Raw genomic sequence first — 16,863 nt, 5'->3', positions numbered from 1 at the left:
CCTCAGCTCCAGACTACAGGGCTCACCCCTACTCTGACCTGCTTTAGAATTTACTTTCCCTATTTTGGGGTAGTTCTCCTAAACAATTTTTTAACATTTTTTGTCTTTCTTCTATTGCTGTTTGAAAGTTTTTCTCTTTAAATAGAAGCAGTGTCAAAGTGTCCATGTTCATGGTGGTGGCCTCTAGCCTTCTCTCACTTTGTTGAACACAGAGACCTGCACACAGTTGTTGATTAAACAATCAGGCAATTCATTTATTCAGTAATTTATTCATTTAGTACCATAAGACACAGGTTGCCTCTTGTGTTGGCACAAGTGTTACTTGGCCACAGAAGAAAATTATTTATACTAAACACAAAATAAGAAAATGAGAAAAAATAAGTAGCAGGGAAGCAAAACTTGCCATCCCAACGTGTCTCTTTGGCATGCAGGTTATTTTGAGTGGAAAACAATCAAGGCCCAAAAGACTCAGGAGGAAACTTTGAGCTTCTCCCTAATAGCCTGAGAATATAGATAGAAGACCTGTTCCAGGAAGGGAGCTATCGCTTCCCCATAGATAACAACAGTAGAAACTAGGTGTGCAGACAGAGAGGAACCTAGCACAGTCTGCTTGTTAAAGTTCCTGTCTGCGTCCTGTTGTCTCTGCCTCGCCCAGCAAACATGTGTTTACCAAACGTTTGCTTTTCCCTCTCCATGTCAATTTGCCTTCTCTGCCTCGCCCAGCAAACATGTGTTTACCAAACGTTTGCTTTTCCCTCTCCATGTCAATTTGCCTTCAACCCCTTTGAAGTCCCAAACCACAACCCCCAACATCTTCTTGTGTCTTTAGCCTAAGATGGTATTGAAGGTGAGGTTTTTAGCCATTTTGGTGAGTTACTCAGTTTTCCTGAGTCTTTCCCATGTATACATGTTATTAAACTTTTGTTTGATTTTCTCTTGTAATCTGTCTCATGCCAATTTAATTCTTAGACCAGCCAGAAGAACCAAGAAGGGTAGAGGAAAATTTCTTCCTCCCCATCGAATCTTACAACATTAATAAAATTACACTGGGTGTAACCAAAAAGAAGTAAAATGAACTCAGGAGGGAAGTCTTATTATACCATGGTTTCAAGATATGTTGCTTCTGTAAATGATTAGGGATTATTATGTTTGTTCATTTTGGGGGTCTGAGATCATTAGTAAGAGGATAAAGGAGCTGACACCATTTCTATAGTCATCAATGACATTCACCAGAGTTTCCAGTTCAACTAGTGCAGCTCTATTTCTTAACAGTAAAATTATTCTAAGAAATAAATAGAATTTAAAAGTCTTATGGTGATTGAACCTTTGAAGGAAAGAGTAGAGATTGTAGAGAGAGTGTGTAGACCCAGGAATTAGTGTAAAAAATCTTTACTGGTCCTCATTACCAGTGTCCCCCTGTTGCAAAATTCAGAACTTTAGGTACGTCATATTTCAAATAGGGGGTAACATTAAAATATTAAACATTTTATAATATATTATAAACCAAAATCTATCTACATAAAAATTAGTAGTAATGCAAGCTGAACCAATGGTTAATCTTCTTTTTATTCATTATCAGAATTTTCACAATAGTAAAACTGAATCATTTCAGTTTTTCCATTTTTTTCTTCTTAATTCTGCCCACCTTCTAGTGGAGCTACTTATGCCTTTTAAATATCCATAAAAAACCTTGTTATTATAAATATGATGACCCCCCCAACATGATGTATATAAGGCAAATAAAATTTCCATTTTAAGTTATACAATTGTGTGATTGTTCTAAAAAAAAAAGAAAGAAAGAAAACACTCTCTAAATACAATTTGGAAAATAAAGTATGAGGTAAAAACAAAATCACCCATAATCCCATAGTCAAAGAATATTTAACTTTAGTTTCTTTCCTTCTAGCTTCTGTATAACGCATTTGTATGCTGTGTTGAATACATACAGCTTCTGTTGTCAAAATGTCATCGTAGCGTAAGCCCTGAAAGCACACTTCCAGCTATACAACTGGATGAAGAGCCAAGCAGTGCAGCTGCAGCCTCCCCCTTGAGGCTTCTTTGTTTTAGAGATGCTGTTTGATTTAGATAACTGGACGTTTGGGTCACTTGCTTTTCTCTTCCCCTGCTTTAAATTCCTGAACTTACATTTTAAATTCATAAATAAATAAATAAATAAATAAATAAATAAACAAACAAACAAACAAACAAACAAACCAGTAAAGAGCCCATGAAACCCTACCCCACCCCCTACCCTTCACCCCAGTAAAAGCAGAATCCCAGGCACATGCGTTCTCTTTCTTTACTTGTGAACTTGCTGTGTGGCCCCAGGTGTGCCGTGTGCTTTCCAAGACCTGTGAGTAATAAATCTTTTCTTTTTTCTTTCGGAGTTTCCTGATGGTTATTGCTGAGGGCATCTTGCCATCATAATAAGAACCAAGGACTGGCCCAGCCATAACATAACAAGACTGTGACTGGCACAAAACAGTCATTTTAATTTTTCTGTCATCCCTTTACATTTTATTCAATAAGAAAAGTTTTTCCCAGCCACTGGATAAAATATCATCAGGGCTGTGACACGGTGCTCAATCTGAAGTTATAGACAGTCTCTTCAATTAGCGGACACAGCCCCTCTTCATTAATAATTTGAGTGCCCTGTCCAACGTAGTAAACAGAATTCTGAACTTGATTTGCCACTAATTACTCTCCCCATCCCAGTTCAAGTCTGCTTCAGGAATTGTTGACTTGCAACAAATAGACTGCCAGATATTTTTCCAGCAAAGATGCGTCATTTGGGATCAGCAGAGAATTGCAGTTTGCAGTCTGTAGCCATGGCGAGCAGGGTGCGAGTCCCCACATGGTAAAGGAAGGAGAAGGCTCTTATAGAGAAGAAAGGGAAATGGGGAGGGCTATAGTAAACAAAGAGTTTACTAAATAAAGGCTTTTCATTGGCTGAGTTGTTGCCAGGAAAGGAGGAGTCTTTCTTCTTCCTGTTGGGCTCTGCTATCTTCACCGGGCCTGAGAGCACCCCCTTCTGGTCTCCTGACTTTATTTCGTTGGAATTTCTGTTATATTAATTTTTTACAGAATCCTGAAGTGGGCATGGGGAGAGCGGTATCTTCTTATTTTCCTCCTAACTAGCTATCTGGATCTTAAGTCCCTCTGGCACTAAGACTTGGAGAAGGAAGAGAAGAAACAAAAAAATACATCCTACTTGAAGTGGTGTCAACAAAGTCAAGCTCTTTGTTCTCTGTAGTCTGGCAGCAATCTTGAGTCCCTCTTTCCTACATTTCCCTTGACTTGAGTGAATACACTTATATCTGTGGTTGTCTCTTGGGAACCTTCCTCAGGCCTGGGGTTCTCATCTGTATTCTTGTTGCTAGGGTTCCCCACTATTCTAGACAGCTATAGATCATCTCACACTGGCCTTTCCCCTGTTTGCTTGCATCTACAGCCCATGTCCAGAAAAAACCTGATTGTACGTGGCAGTCCTAACAGAGCAGCGCTATCTTAGCTGTGCCCCAAAGAAATTTAGGAGCCTTTATTTTCACATCTGAACTTCTGAGTATTTCCTTAAGGTATTGTCTTAGTCTATTCAGGCTTCAGTAACAAAATACTAGAGACTGGGTAGTTTATAAAGAACAGAAATTTATTTCTCACAGTTCTGGAGAGGCTGGAAGTCTGAGACCAAGGTGCCAACAGGGTTGGATGAGAGCCTTCTCCCAGGTTGCAAGCTTCTCGCTATGTCCTCATATGCCAGAAGGGATGAGGGAGCTCTGTGGGGCCTCTCATGATTTCATCACCTCTCAAAGGCCCCACCTCCTAAATTCCATCACAGTAAGCATTAGGGTCTCAGCCTATGAATTTGAGGGGGGACATAAATATTCAGACCATAGCAGATAGGTCCTGACAAGTGAAAGAAGTAGGTCATTTTGAGGTCTGCATTTTCATTTCAGTTACATATTGACAGTATCTTTTTCTTCATTGTCCCATGCTGACATTTGTTTGACTTTATATTTGTTTAGATTGCTCTCTGATTGAGATAACTTTATTTTTAAAAATCAAATCAAGCTCTTTGATCTTGTGATTATTTCTTCTTGGAAAGTCATTGATATGCAGAAAACAGTCTTCTACATTCCAAGGTTTATCTCCATCTTAAACATTCTTTGCCTCTTGCTTGAGTGACATCAAATTCTGCTTGTCTTCCTTCATATTTTTTGATTTCTTTAACCTGACCTTAATATTTAAATGCTGGAGTTCTTTGATGTTCTATTTGCGACCTGCTTTCTATCTCACGGGGAGTCTCTCCCATTCCCGTGAATTTAGTCACTATCCATATATGAGTACTTATCGAATGTATACCTCCCTTGCAGAGTTTTCTGTTGACTTCTAGACATGCATTTACTTTTTTATTTAACACCTTTGCCTGGCCAAATCATAAGACTAAATTTTAAATAATGACCCCTCCCAACCCAACTTGTTCCTCCTTTAGTGTTTGTTATCTCAGCAAATAGCTCAACAGATGTACATGGGATTTGTATTTGACCCTTTGTTCGCTCTCAGCCCCTAGATTCAATCAATCACCAAGCATTAATTTCCTTGTCCAAATATCTCTTGAGTCCATTATATTTCTCAGGCATTTCCTCTGTTATCATCCTAAGTCTTATTAGTATCATTACTTACCTTGACCCTCTCACCATCTCCTAGCCTAGATACTTACTAGACAGTTACTCTTTACCTTTCAAGATAATTCTCTATAATAAAATTAGAGACTTAAAAAATAATATTTGTATTTCATCCCTCTATCTAAAGCTCTCTAATCATCCTCTATTTTCATCAGAGCAAAGCCCCAGAGTATTAACATTACCCATGAGATGGTGTTGTCCAGTGAGGTAAATCATGGTTTTCTCTTGCCCATCTCATCAGAGGATACATTCTACCTATAGAGTGGCCCATTTTCTTTCTCTTTTGTATCCTTTCTAGTCTCAAGATGTTTGCATACACTACTGCCATATCTAAATCATATGCTACCAGCCCCCTTTCCACCCATACACATGCTGCACACACATGCGCACCCTTTGCTTAATGTCACAATCTGTGTAACTTCCCCATGTAAGATTCTGAACCCCAGACAGGTTTGGTCTTGCCATGAATTATAACCATTTTTCCCTGTCCTTTCATTTATACCAGTAAGCTCAGTGTATCTCTAATGCTGACTGCAAGCATTCAGACTATGTGTACTCTATTCCTTATTGTACGTTTAAAGTCTAGAACAGTGCTTAACACAGAGTTAGGTGCTGAAATATTTATTGAACAAACTATAGCTTTAAATAATCAGGCTATAGCTCAAGGTCAATAGCCTGAATGGACAGAATAGGTAAAGAGGTGGCAGGAAAGAGTCCTTGATCCAGTTGCTGTAGCTGCTACACGGATCTTATAAAAAAAAGCTTCCAGAAGGTAATTTTGGGAAGCCTTTTAGGTATTTTGTGCCAGGTGACTGGTAAAGCTCTGAAGCTAGAAAAATTCAAATACATCTCCAGTATTTCCTGTAAGGCAACTCCTTACTTCACATAGCCAAATTTAATATACCCTTACATGTTACCTGTCACTCTGTCCATCCAACTAGAGAAGTAGATAAGAGAGGAGAAGGAGAAGAGAGAATACAGTATTTAACAGATACTGTCTCTGTGTGGTAGAATTTAAAGGACTCAAAATTATTCTTTACACTCTTGGCATTTTACATATGATTGTACACATTTTAAATTTCATAATTATAAAAAGTCACTTCAGATATGAAGTATCATTAAATGAAAAGCTAGATCAAGCACCAATGTTTACATGAATTCAATCAATGTCTATTATATAGAACCTAGAACAGGTGCTCTATTAGGATTAATTTTATGACTTTAATCTTTAATCTGAAGTTTTCCATTATTTATCCTCTGGAAAATCCAGGACACAAGAAACTGAGACTTTTTTTTTTTCTATTCATGCTGCAATGAATTGGAGAAACAAAAGTTGCTATGCAGACATGTAATAGACTGGAAGTTTGGAGATATTGACTGTCATAGACTATCATCCTTGAGAACTAAGAGTGTGCAGATACCCCAATAATTTCATATATGTATATAAATATATGTTAATACACGTATTAATTATATGTAGTTATTTATAATAAAATTTTAGGCATAAAGGCATCATTAAGTTGCAAAGCTGCTCAAAATAGAAAGTGAATTTCTAAAGTATATTAAAAAATTCCCTCCAGATTGATGTCTGTCACCACCATCATTAAGAAATTTGAACTCTTAACAGTTAGAATGAGTTGCTAACTTTCAGTTATTTCTGTGGGCTTTGCAGTACACCTACAATTAAGAAGAAAGGAGGACATTTCTCAATTATCCTCTGCTTTTGTAAGTGAAATCCTCTCACTCTACATAGCAGTTATGTCCTCTTTTGGATAACAGGATGAACATAAGGGAATATTTTTTTTAGGATTGACGTGCCCTATTTGGATGTAACTCATTTGAAAAATCATGGAAATATCAAATCATTTCTATTTCAAGTTAAATCATGTTCAAGGATAAATTGTGTTAAGGATCTGTGGTGTCACTTTATTTGTATTTTCTCTCAGTAGTCAGTATTCTTATTTGATTGTTTTAAAAACTTTTAGCATCATGATAATGGTGCCATGAGACTTTTATGAGACTGGTGATACCTCTTATTTGCAATGATGAAGTTTGATTATTAAGATAGTCTGTCTCATGCCTTAGCCAGTTATTGACTCAGGAATGGAGCAATACAATAGAGTAAACGTACCAACTCCTTGTTATCTCTGGAGCAGTATATCCAATTGTGCACATAAGACTAGGACCTAAGTCTTCTTACCTCAAGCATAGTACATATAACTCTAGCAAGATTGGTGGGGACACCAAATATTCATCAAATAAAAAGCGACCAAATAGTGACACAAAGTTTTGGTCATTTGCTCTCTTAAAGTTAGGAGGAGATCTTAATTTTCCACTTAACTATATTCTCTAACTTGAATGTTAATACAATAAGATTCAAAGCTCCACGACTTCCGACTCTACTTTTCATTCTGAAAAGGACAACAGTAGAAAATGGGAATAATAAATGAATATAAAAATTGTTTTCAAGCCAGGTATATAATTTATCAGCATGCAAAAGCTGATTTAAAAAATGGGAAAGAGTACTTTGAGTTTCAAAGGGGCAATGCTTCAGAATAGAGGAATGTCATAAGATGCATGAAGTTCTTACTATAAATCAGATTTATGCTTCCAGGGCAACAACATCCAGCAAATTCACTTAGGGAGTGAATCATAAGACCAAACAAACTGCTGGACTTTGAGGTTTCAGTGCACTTTTTCCCATTCACCTAAAGCATCTTCACTCAACTGGAGTCTGAGCTAGCAGCAAGATAAATTATCTTAAAATGAGGGCTTTGAGTAGTGAACAGGCAAATATAAGGTTAATCCACACTTGTAAGCCCATTATCTGGTCACAAGTAAATCCCAGTGTCTGTTGGATATCAAACTCACACAGCCATAAGTAAATTATAAGTCGTCTCATAAAAAATGGATCAATAGCATTTAAGGAATAGAGTTTGAAGTGCACTATGCCTTTATGTTTTTTAAACATGAAGGAAAAAAAATATATGGATAAATTTAGCACTAAACTGAATAAATATATTCCCTTGATAATTATCGATTATACTCGGTTACAAAAAGCATTGCAAATGATTACAAAATAGTAGCTGATGGTGATGTTTTAGATAATCTCAATAAAAAAATCATAATATGGATTGATTTAATGAGCAGTGTGTTAGAAGTTGGAAAGACCAAGAGAATCTGTATCTTCCTTTGTGGGTCTTCATAACCCACAAGGATTGCTGAATTTATTCTTTATACTGATCTTAACTAGTTCTTTTGCATAAACAGTTTCTGGAAAAGGTCTGAAAAGAAAGTAGGTAAAGGTATACACCCACAGTTTTGAATTATGCTAAGCAATGATGGAGAAGAAATCCCTCCTTAGTTCTACCTGTGATTCTAATTATCTTACGTAAATAGAAATGGCAGCATTTATGACATTTCCGTCTTTACTACATTTTAACATATTGTAGGTATATTCATATTAATTAGTAGCTCTTAACATTATTTTTTTAAATGTCAAATTCCTGTACTCTTTCCTACATTGTAAATAGGTAAAAGTCTTCATGTCATTTTACATGGGATAAAATGTATGGAAAAGGGACATTGTAGAGAGAGAAGAATTAACCACATAAACACTTTTACTCAGTTTCTATTCAAGAGTCCATACTTCTGTGCCAGAAAAAGGTATAGGAAAACATTCACATAACAAATAGTGTTTAGTTTTTACTTTGTACTTTGCTAGGTGTTGGGAATGAAACCACTAAATAATATGTGATCTTTGACTTTGAAAGGCTTATAATCTAGTAGAATGAGACAAACAGGTAAAGTGCAATAGGTCCCAAGATAGATGTGTACAAAAGAATTCTGTAGAAACAAGGAGAGCTTTCGTTGGAAAGATGACTCCTAAGTGAGATTTAAAAGTCAATTATACTCCAATAAAGATGTAAAAAAAAATAATTAAAAGTCAAGTTGGCATTTTCCAGATGGATAGAGGTAAAGAAGAGTCAGAGGTATAGAAAGGTCATTCTAAGAGAAGAGAGTACGTAGAGAATGCCACATGGCATCAGCAGTGCTTCTCACACAGCTGGGAAATATGGAACCCATCTGCACATCTGTATCTTAGTGGCAATTCTGTGTAGGTCAGGGGGGTCATGAATTTTAGTTAATTATTTCTGCCACCCGAGTTACTAGCCTACAGGTGGTAGCTGCTGACATACAAACGGAAGAAATGATTTAGAGAGAATATGTAACGTGAAAATAGAAGAGAGTCAAGGAAAGAGTTCTGGAAGCACCAACAATCAGAAAGAGAGGTAAACTAGAGGCCACAGAGGAGAGTTGAAGAGGAAGAAAGTGATGAGGTGTCAAATGCCAGCAGAGAATTTGAGTGAAAGAGGGTTAAGAGCAGCCTTTGACTGGCAATTAGGAAATCACTGGAGTGGTATCTAAGTGTTGTGGCCTGAAGTGTAAATGGAAGGTGGAGAGGTAGAGGAATTGAGGTTATTTCTCTCTTGAAACTTTGTATTTTACAGAAAAAAGAAACACAAACTGGTAGGTAGAGCCAATGTAGGACTCTTTTCCTTTTTTCTTGACTCCCCCATCACCTTTTTTTTTATGTGGAAGAGAATCCAGTACAGATTGGGACAAAATAGAAGAACAGCAGTGTCAAGTTGTCCCAAAGACAATGAGAATAGATGATATTAATCAAGACACAGGTGTAAAGGTCAGCCTTGAGCAGGAGCGGGTACACTGTTTCCTCTGACGCTGCAAAAGGAAAGGGTGCTCAGTTCAGATGATTTATGGTATGAGAAATGGGACTTCCCTGGCAGTCCAGCGGTTAAGACTTCGCCTTCCAATGCAGGAAGTGCAGGTTCAATCTCAGGCCGGGGAACTAAGATCCCACATGCCTCGCGGCCAAAAAACCAAAACATAAAACAGAAGCAATATTGTAACAAATTCAATAAAGACTTTTAAAAAGTACATTTAAAAAATGGATGGGGTTTTTGCTTGGTATTCCGGATGTTCTTTATAAAGTAGATGGTAGAGTCTTTTGTTGAGAGAAGGAAGGATATCATCCTGGGCTTGAGGAAAGTCAGATGTGGTGTACTGGATATTGAAAGGAAAGCGGCCAGGGCAAATAGACTGATGAGCAAGGCAATATTTGGCTTAGGTGGGAGACTGAGAATGAAAAGAGCAAAGGGTTTGAAATCAGAAGCTGTGTGATGGAATTTGTGCTCTGCCTAGTGTTGGCTATTCACCTTGCACAAATCAGTAAATATTTCTGAGTTCCAGTGTTCACATAAGAAAAATAGGAACAGTAATATCTGTTCTATTATCTTCATGTGATTATTTAGTTGATTATATATAATTATGTATGTGAAAGTAGGTTATAAATCAAATTTATGATTAGTTTTCAATCAAATTAGACCTCTGTAAAAAAATAAAAGATGACTATGTTGATGATCAGATAAAAAGAAAATACACATTGACAAAATAATAATTTGGAGAGTAAAGTTAACTTGTTTAGTTGTAATTTGAGATTCCACTTTTGATCTACCACCTTTATGAAATAGGCCTCTATTTCATAGGATAGGCTCTGTATAAGTGCTAGCAGTTCAACTTCATCTTTCACTTGCTAACTCTGATAAAAGAATGTTCCATGACATTAATTCTTTATTTCAGCAAAGGCTAAAACTGTGCAAATAAGTACATACAAGCTTAATCTGTTCTGTCTGTAGTCTCACTGTCATTTCAAGGTCCTTTTGGGATGCCATATGTGCTGGTTTATTGCTCGGATGAAGTTTATAAATATGAATGAATAAATAATTTTTGGAGTTTCTGCTAACTCTAAGTTGGATGCAATGTCAAGTAAACAGTACATATCATCATCTCACAAAGGAAATAAGGATTTATTATCACTGAGGTAACAAATTCCCAAATTATATTTTACTGGATATACAAAAATGCTTGCATCCACTGTGCTTCAAATCTTTCACTTATTTGAAGAGTCATGCTTTTTACTACAATACATAAATTCATCATTCCCCAGCAGATTGTTATGTTTTCTAATATGATAACTAGTCTTATTTATCCCATTGGATGTTCACTAAAAAACACAACCATGATTCATTGTTAACCTTTTCTAAAATAAAGTTCTGAGATGGAGAATAAGGTAATTATTGACAGGAATAGTTGTCAGCTTCTTTAATAGTGAACTGTTCAAGATAGGTCAGCCGAGTGTTTTAAAACTAAATATAATTTGTGCTCAGGAAAAAAAGGGATGCCCAGCAGTTGATGTGGAGAATGCTTCAAAATTTTGCTCATCTCAAATATATGTCTCTAGAAAGACAGGAAACAAACACAAATTAGGAAATCCTTCTATACCAACAAAAAAATTTTTTTTATTAAACTGAGAAAAACTATTCAAGAAAAATAATGTTAGGTGGCTATCGTATTATAATATAGATATCTGTACTGTGTTTACCTTTCATAGTGAATTTGTCTCTACATTTCAGCCATCTAGTGGATAAGAACATTCTGATTGATCTTTATATATTTACATATTTTATATCATAAGATCCTTACCAGTTTTTTAATCGAAGTATAGTTGATTTACAATATTATATTAATTTCAGATATACGACACAGTGATTCAACATTTTTATAGATAATATTCCATTTAAAGTTATCATGAAAGGATGGCTGCATTTCTCTGTGCTGTACAATATATCCTTGTAGATTTTTAATTTTATACTTAGAAGTTTGTACCTCTTAATTCCCTACCCCTACTTTGCCCCTACCCCCTTCCCTCTCCTTACAGGGAAACCACTGGATTTTTCTCTAATGTCTGTGAGTCTGTTTCTATTTTGTTATATTCATTTATTTGTTTCAATTTTAGATCCCACGTTATAAGTGGTAACATACGCTGTTTATTTGTCTTGCTCTGTCTGACTTATTTCACTGAGAATAATAGTCTCTAGGTCCATTCATGTTGTTGCAAACAGCAGAATTTCACTCTTTTTTTATGACTGAGTAATATCCCATTGTGTATGGTATATGTATATAAACGTATCTTGGCTTCTGTAAATAATGCTGCCATGAACATTTGGATGCATGTATCTTTTCGAATTAGTGTTTTTGTTTTCTTTAGATATATACTCAGGAGTGGAATTGTTGGATCATATGGTAGTTCTATTTTTAGTTTTTTAAGGAAACTCCTTACTGTTTTCCATAGTGGCTGCACCAATTTACATTCCCACCAACAGTGCACTAGGGCTCCCTTTTCTCCACATCTTCACCAACATTTGTTGTATGTGGTCTGTTTAGTGATGACCATTCTGAGAATTGTGAGGTGATAGCTCACTGTGGTTTTGATTTGCATTTCTGTGATGATTAGCAATGTTGAGCATCTTTTCATGTGTCTGTTGGCCATCTGTATGTGATCTTTGGACAAATGTCTATTCAGATCTTCCACCCATTTTTTAATAAAGTTTTTGTGGTTTTTTGGCATTAAGTGATATGAGGTGTTTGTATATTTTGGATATTAACTCCTTATCAATCATACCATTTGTAAATATTTTCTCCCATTCAGATTATCTTTTCATTTTGTCAGTGGTTTCCTTTGCTGTGCAAAAGCTTTTAAGTTTAATTAGGTCCCATTTGTGTATTTTCCTGTGCCTTAGGAGGCAGTTCCAAGAAATACTGCTACAATCTATGTCAAAGAGTGTTCTGCCTATGTTTTCTCCTAGGAGTTTTATAGTTTCCAGTCTTACATGTAGGCCTTTAATCCATTTTGAGTTCACTTTTGTATATGGTGTGGGGAAATGTTCTAATAGATGCTAAAATCCTCAACAAAATATTAGCAAATAAAAATCAACAATATATAAAATGGATAGTACACCATGATTAAGTGGGATTTATCCCAGAGATGCAAGGATGGTTCAATATTTGTAATTCAATCAATATGATACATCATAATGAACAAAAGGAAGGATAACAATCCCATGGTCATATCAATAGACACAGAAAAAGCATTTGACAAAATCTGACATCTATTCATGATTAAAAACTCTCATCAAAGCTGATCTAGAGGGAACCCATCTCAACATAATGAAGGCCATTTATGTTGATGAATCCACAGCTAACATCATACTCAAAGGTGAAATCTCTTCCTCTAAAATCAGGAACAAGACAAGGATGCCCACTATCACCACTTCTTTTCTTTTTTTAATTAACTAATTATTTATTTTTGGCTGTGTTCGGTCTTCATTGCTGCTCACGGAGTTTCTCTAGTTGCAGTGAGCGGGGGCTACTCTTCGTCGTGGTGTGCATGCTTCTCATTGCAGTGGATTCTCTTGTTGCAGAGCACAGGTTCTAGGCATGCGGGCTTCAGTAGTTGTGGCTTGTGGGCTCTAGAGCGCAGGCTCAGTAGTTGTGGTGCACAGGCTTATGTGCTCCACGGCATGTGGGACGTTCCCAGCCCAGGGCTTGAACCCGTGTCCCCTGCATTGGCAGGCAGATTCTTAACCACTGCGCGACCAGGGAAGCCCTCACCAATTCTTTTTAACATAGTACTGGGAGGTCTAGCCACAAAAATCAGACAAGTAAAATAAATACATCCAAGAAAAGAAAAAGTAAAACTGTCACTATTTGTAGATGACATAATATCATATATAGAAAACCATAAAGTCTCCACCAAAAAAACTGTTAGAACTAATAAATGAATTCATTAAAGTTGTAGAATACAAGATGTTTAGTATACAGAAATCTGTTGCTTTTCTATACACTAGTAATAAACTATCAGAAGAGAAAGTAAAAAAAAAAAATCCTGTTTAAAGTCACATCAAAAAGAATAAAATACCTAGGAATAAAGTTAACAAATGAGGTGAAAGACCTGTATCCTGAGAACTATAAAACATTGATCAAGGACTTTGAAAATGATACAAACATATGGAAAGTTGTCCCATATTCTTGGACTGGAAGAATTAATATTGTTAAAATGTCCATACTACCGAAAGCAATTTACAGATTTAATGCAATCCCTATCAAAATACCCATGACATTTTCCACAGAACTGAAACAAATAATCCTCTAATTTATAACTAGCCACAAATGCTCTGAATTGCCAAAACAATCTTGAGAAAAAAGAACAAAGGTGTAGGTATCATGCTCCCTGACTTCAGACTATCCCACAAAGCTACAATAATCAAAACAGCATGGTACTGGCACAAAAACAAACACATAAAGCAATGGAACAGAATAGAGAGCCCAGAAATAAACCCATGCAACCTATGGTCAATTAATCTACAACAAAGAGGCAAGAATATACAAAGGAGAAAAGACAGTCTCTTCAATAAGTGATGCTGGGAAAACTGGACTGCTACACGTAATAGAATGAGATTAAGATGATTATTAATAGGTATGTACTTAATGCCATATTTTTAATTGTTTTTTGGTTTTTGTAGTTTTCCTCTATTCTTTTCTTATTTTCATTTCTTCTCTTGTGGTTTGGTGATTATCTTTAGTGATATGCTTCATGTTCCTTTCTCTTTAGTTTTTGTGTATCTATTGTAGTTTTTTGATTTGTGGTTATAAGGGGGCTCATATATGTTGACCTATGGCTATATCTACATGTTTTAAATTGGTAGTCATTTAAGTTCAAAGAAATTCTAAAAGATCTACATTTTTTTTACTCCCTTTCCCCAAGTTTTGTGGTTTTGATGTCATATTTTACATCTTCATGTTTATCCCTTAACTGTTTGTTGTAGTTATAGTTGATTATAAAATAGTTTTGTCTTTTATTCTAAGTACTAGCTTATGTAAGTGGTTGATTCACAGCCTTTACCATATATTTGCCTTTACTTATGTAATTTTTCCCTTCCTATAGATTTTTACTTCTTATTCTGGCCTTTTCTTTTCCACTTAAAGAAAACCCGTTAACATTTCCTTTAGGGTAGGTTTCGTATTGATGAAATTTTTAAGTTTTTGGTTGTCTGAGGAGTTCTTTATCTCTCCTTCAATTCTAATAATAATCTTGCTAGGTAGAGTACCCTAAGTTGCAGGTTCTTCCCTTTCAGCTCTTTAAATATATCATGTCACTCCCTTCTAACCTGCAATATTTCTACAGAAAAATTAGCTCATAACCTTATGGTGGTTTTCTTGTATACGACTCTTCATTTTTCGATTGCTGCCTTTAGAAATATCTCTTTAACTTTTGACATTTTAATTATGATATGTCTTGGTGTAGGTCTGTTTGGGTTCATCTTGTTTGGGATCCTCTGTGCTTCCTGTAACCTGGAGATCTCTTTCCTTCTTCAGCTTTGGGAGTCTTCAATCATCATTTTATCAAATGCACTTTTGACCCCTTTCTCTCTCCTTTCCCCTTCTGGGATCCCTATAATGCTAATGCTGGTACACTTGATGTTGTCTTGGAGGTCCCTTAAATTGTTCTCATTTAAATTCGTTTTTCTTTTTACTGCTCTGATTACACAGAGAATTTCCATTATGCTATCTTCTAACTTATGCTTTTTTTTCTGTACCACCTAGTCTGCTATTAATTCCTTCTAGTGTGTTTTTCATTTCTTATTGTACTCTTAGTTCTGGCTTGTTCTTTTTTATATTCTCTAGTTTCTTGTTAAAATTCTCACTGTGTTCTTCTATTCCCTAATTCAGTAAGCATTCTTATCACTAATGCTTTGAACTATTTATCTGGTAAATTATTTATCTATGTTTTATTATTTGTTTTTTCAGGGGTTTCTCTTGTTCTTTCATTTGAAATAAGTTCTTCTTCATTTTGCTTAACTTTCTCTGTTTCTATGAAATTAGGAGTAACAGTTACCTATTCCAGTCTTAAAGGGGTGTCCTTTCATGGGAGTGTCCATATAGTCTGCGTGTTCCCAGTGGCTTTGGTAGGAGAGCTGGATCTGACATGAGCATGAGTCACATCTTCCCCCAGGATGTGCTGGCAACTATCACCTTGGTAGGAGGTGGGGCTGGAGATGGAGGGGCTTGAGCCAGAGCCAGGTGTGAACTGGGGCTTCTTGTCTTCTCAGTGGCCAGCACCACACTGTTGAGGGTGGGGGCAGGTCCCAATTTGCTGGAGCAGAAGCCTGAGGTTCGGGTTCAAGCTGGCTCCATGCCCTTTAAGTGTGTGCTTTCCCCCATGTCAGCATCAGCCTTCTTGCCCCAGAGGGGAGCAGTGCTGGAGCAAGAGGTGCCAGAGCGGGTACTTGGCATAAGTCAGGGTGCAGAGGCTGTGGTGGTCCCAGCACTAGTCGGAGTTCTGGACTGCTCCAAGTGCTCTGCCTCTGCAGGTACCAGCAGTGGCTGCCCTCACTCCATTCTGATGCCATGCTGGTTTGAGGTAGCTCTTCCCTCACAACTGTGCAGTCCCCTCTGCCATGGCAGCCTTTGCCCTACTGTGGCAGTGCCACAGACCAAGTGGGGCCAGAGCCAACAACTGGCTCAGGTTGGGGCATATGGTGGAGTGGTCTCAGGAAACTGTCCAGAGTCCCAGGCAGTTTCAGTCTTCTTCCTCCGTCTTGTTTTGGGAGCAAGCACGTGTGTACACACTCTTCACTAGCAGTCTATGTTTCTTACAGCCCTCCTGTCAGTTCCACTGGTTTCCAAACCAGCTAAGGGGACTTGTCTTCCTGGTGTTGGACCCCCGGGCTGGGGTGTCTAATATGTGGCTCAGACACCGCACTCCCCAGGGAGAGAGAATCTCTAAGCCCGTGTAATTCCCCTTTTCTTCTGTAGTGCCTCGCAGGGACAGAGGTCCCAACCTAGTTGCTGCTCTTCCCTTCCTACCTGATTCTGTGTGGATCTTTCTTACAGCCTTAGTTTTACAAGTCTTTCTGCCAGTCTCGTTTGTTTTCAGTGAGAATTTCCGCACATGTAGATGTGTTTTTGATGTGTTCATGGTGGGGGGTGAGCTGCACATCCTCCTGCTCCACCATCTTGATCTCCTCTCCCTCACCAGTTTTATTGAGACATATTTTCTGTTTCTATATCAGAAAATTACCCAAGGTGATAAATCATCAGTCATCATCATCAATAGTATTATTATTTAAGTGGTCCTCATTTCTAAAAACCTGTTCAATTTATAGTCTACATTTAGATATAGTGCCTCATTGACCTAGCGAAGTCCATGATGTTGATGGGGAAATGATATTATCCTGATTATCACCACACCTCTCAGCAC

This window comes from Pseudorca crassidens, chromosome 10, assembly GCF_039906515.1.
Source record: "Pseudorca crassidens isolate mPseCra1 chromosome 10, mPseCra1.hap1, whole genome shotgun sequence".
NCBI classification, from domain to species: Eukaryota; Metazoa; Chordata; class Mammalia; order Artiodactyla; family Delphinidae; genus Pseudorca; species Pseudorca crassidens.
This window is presented reverse-complemented; position numbering follows the sequence as displayed.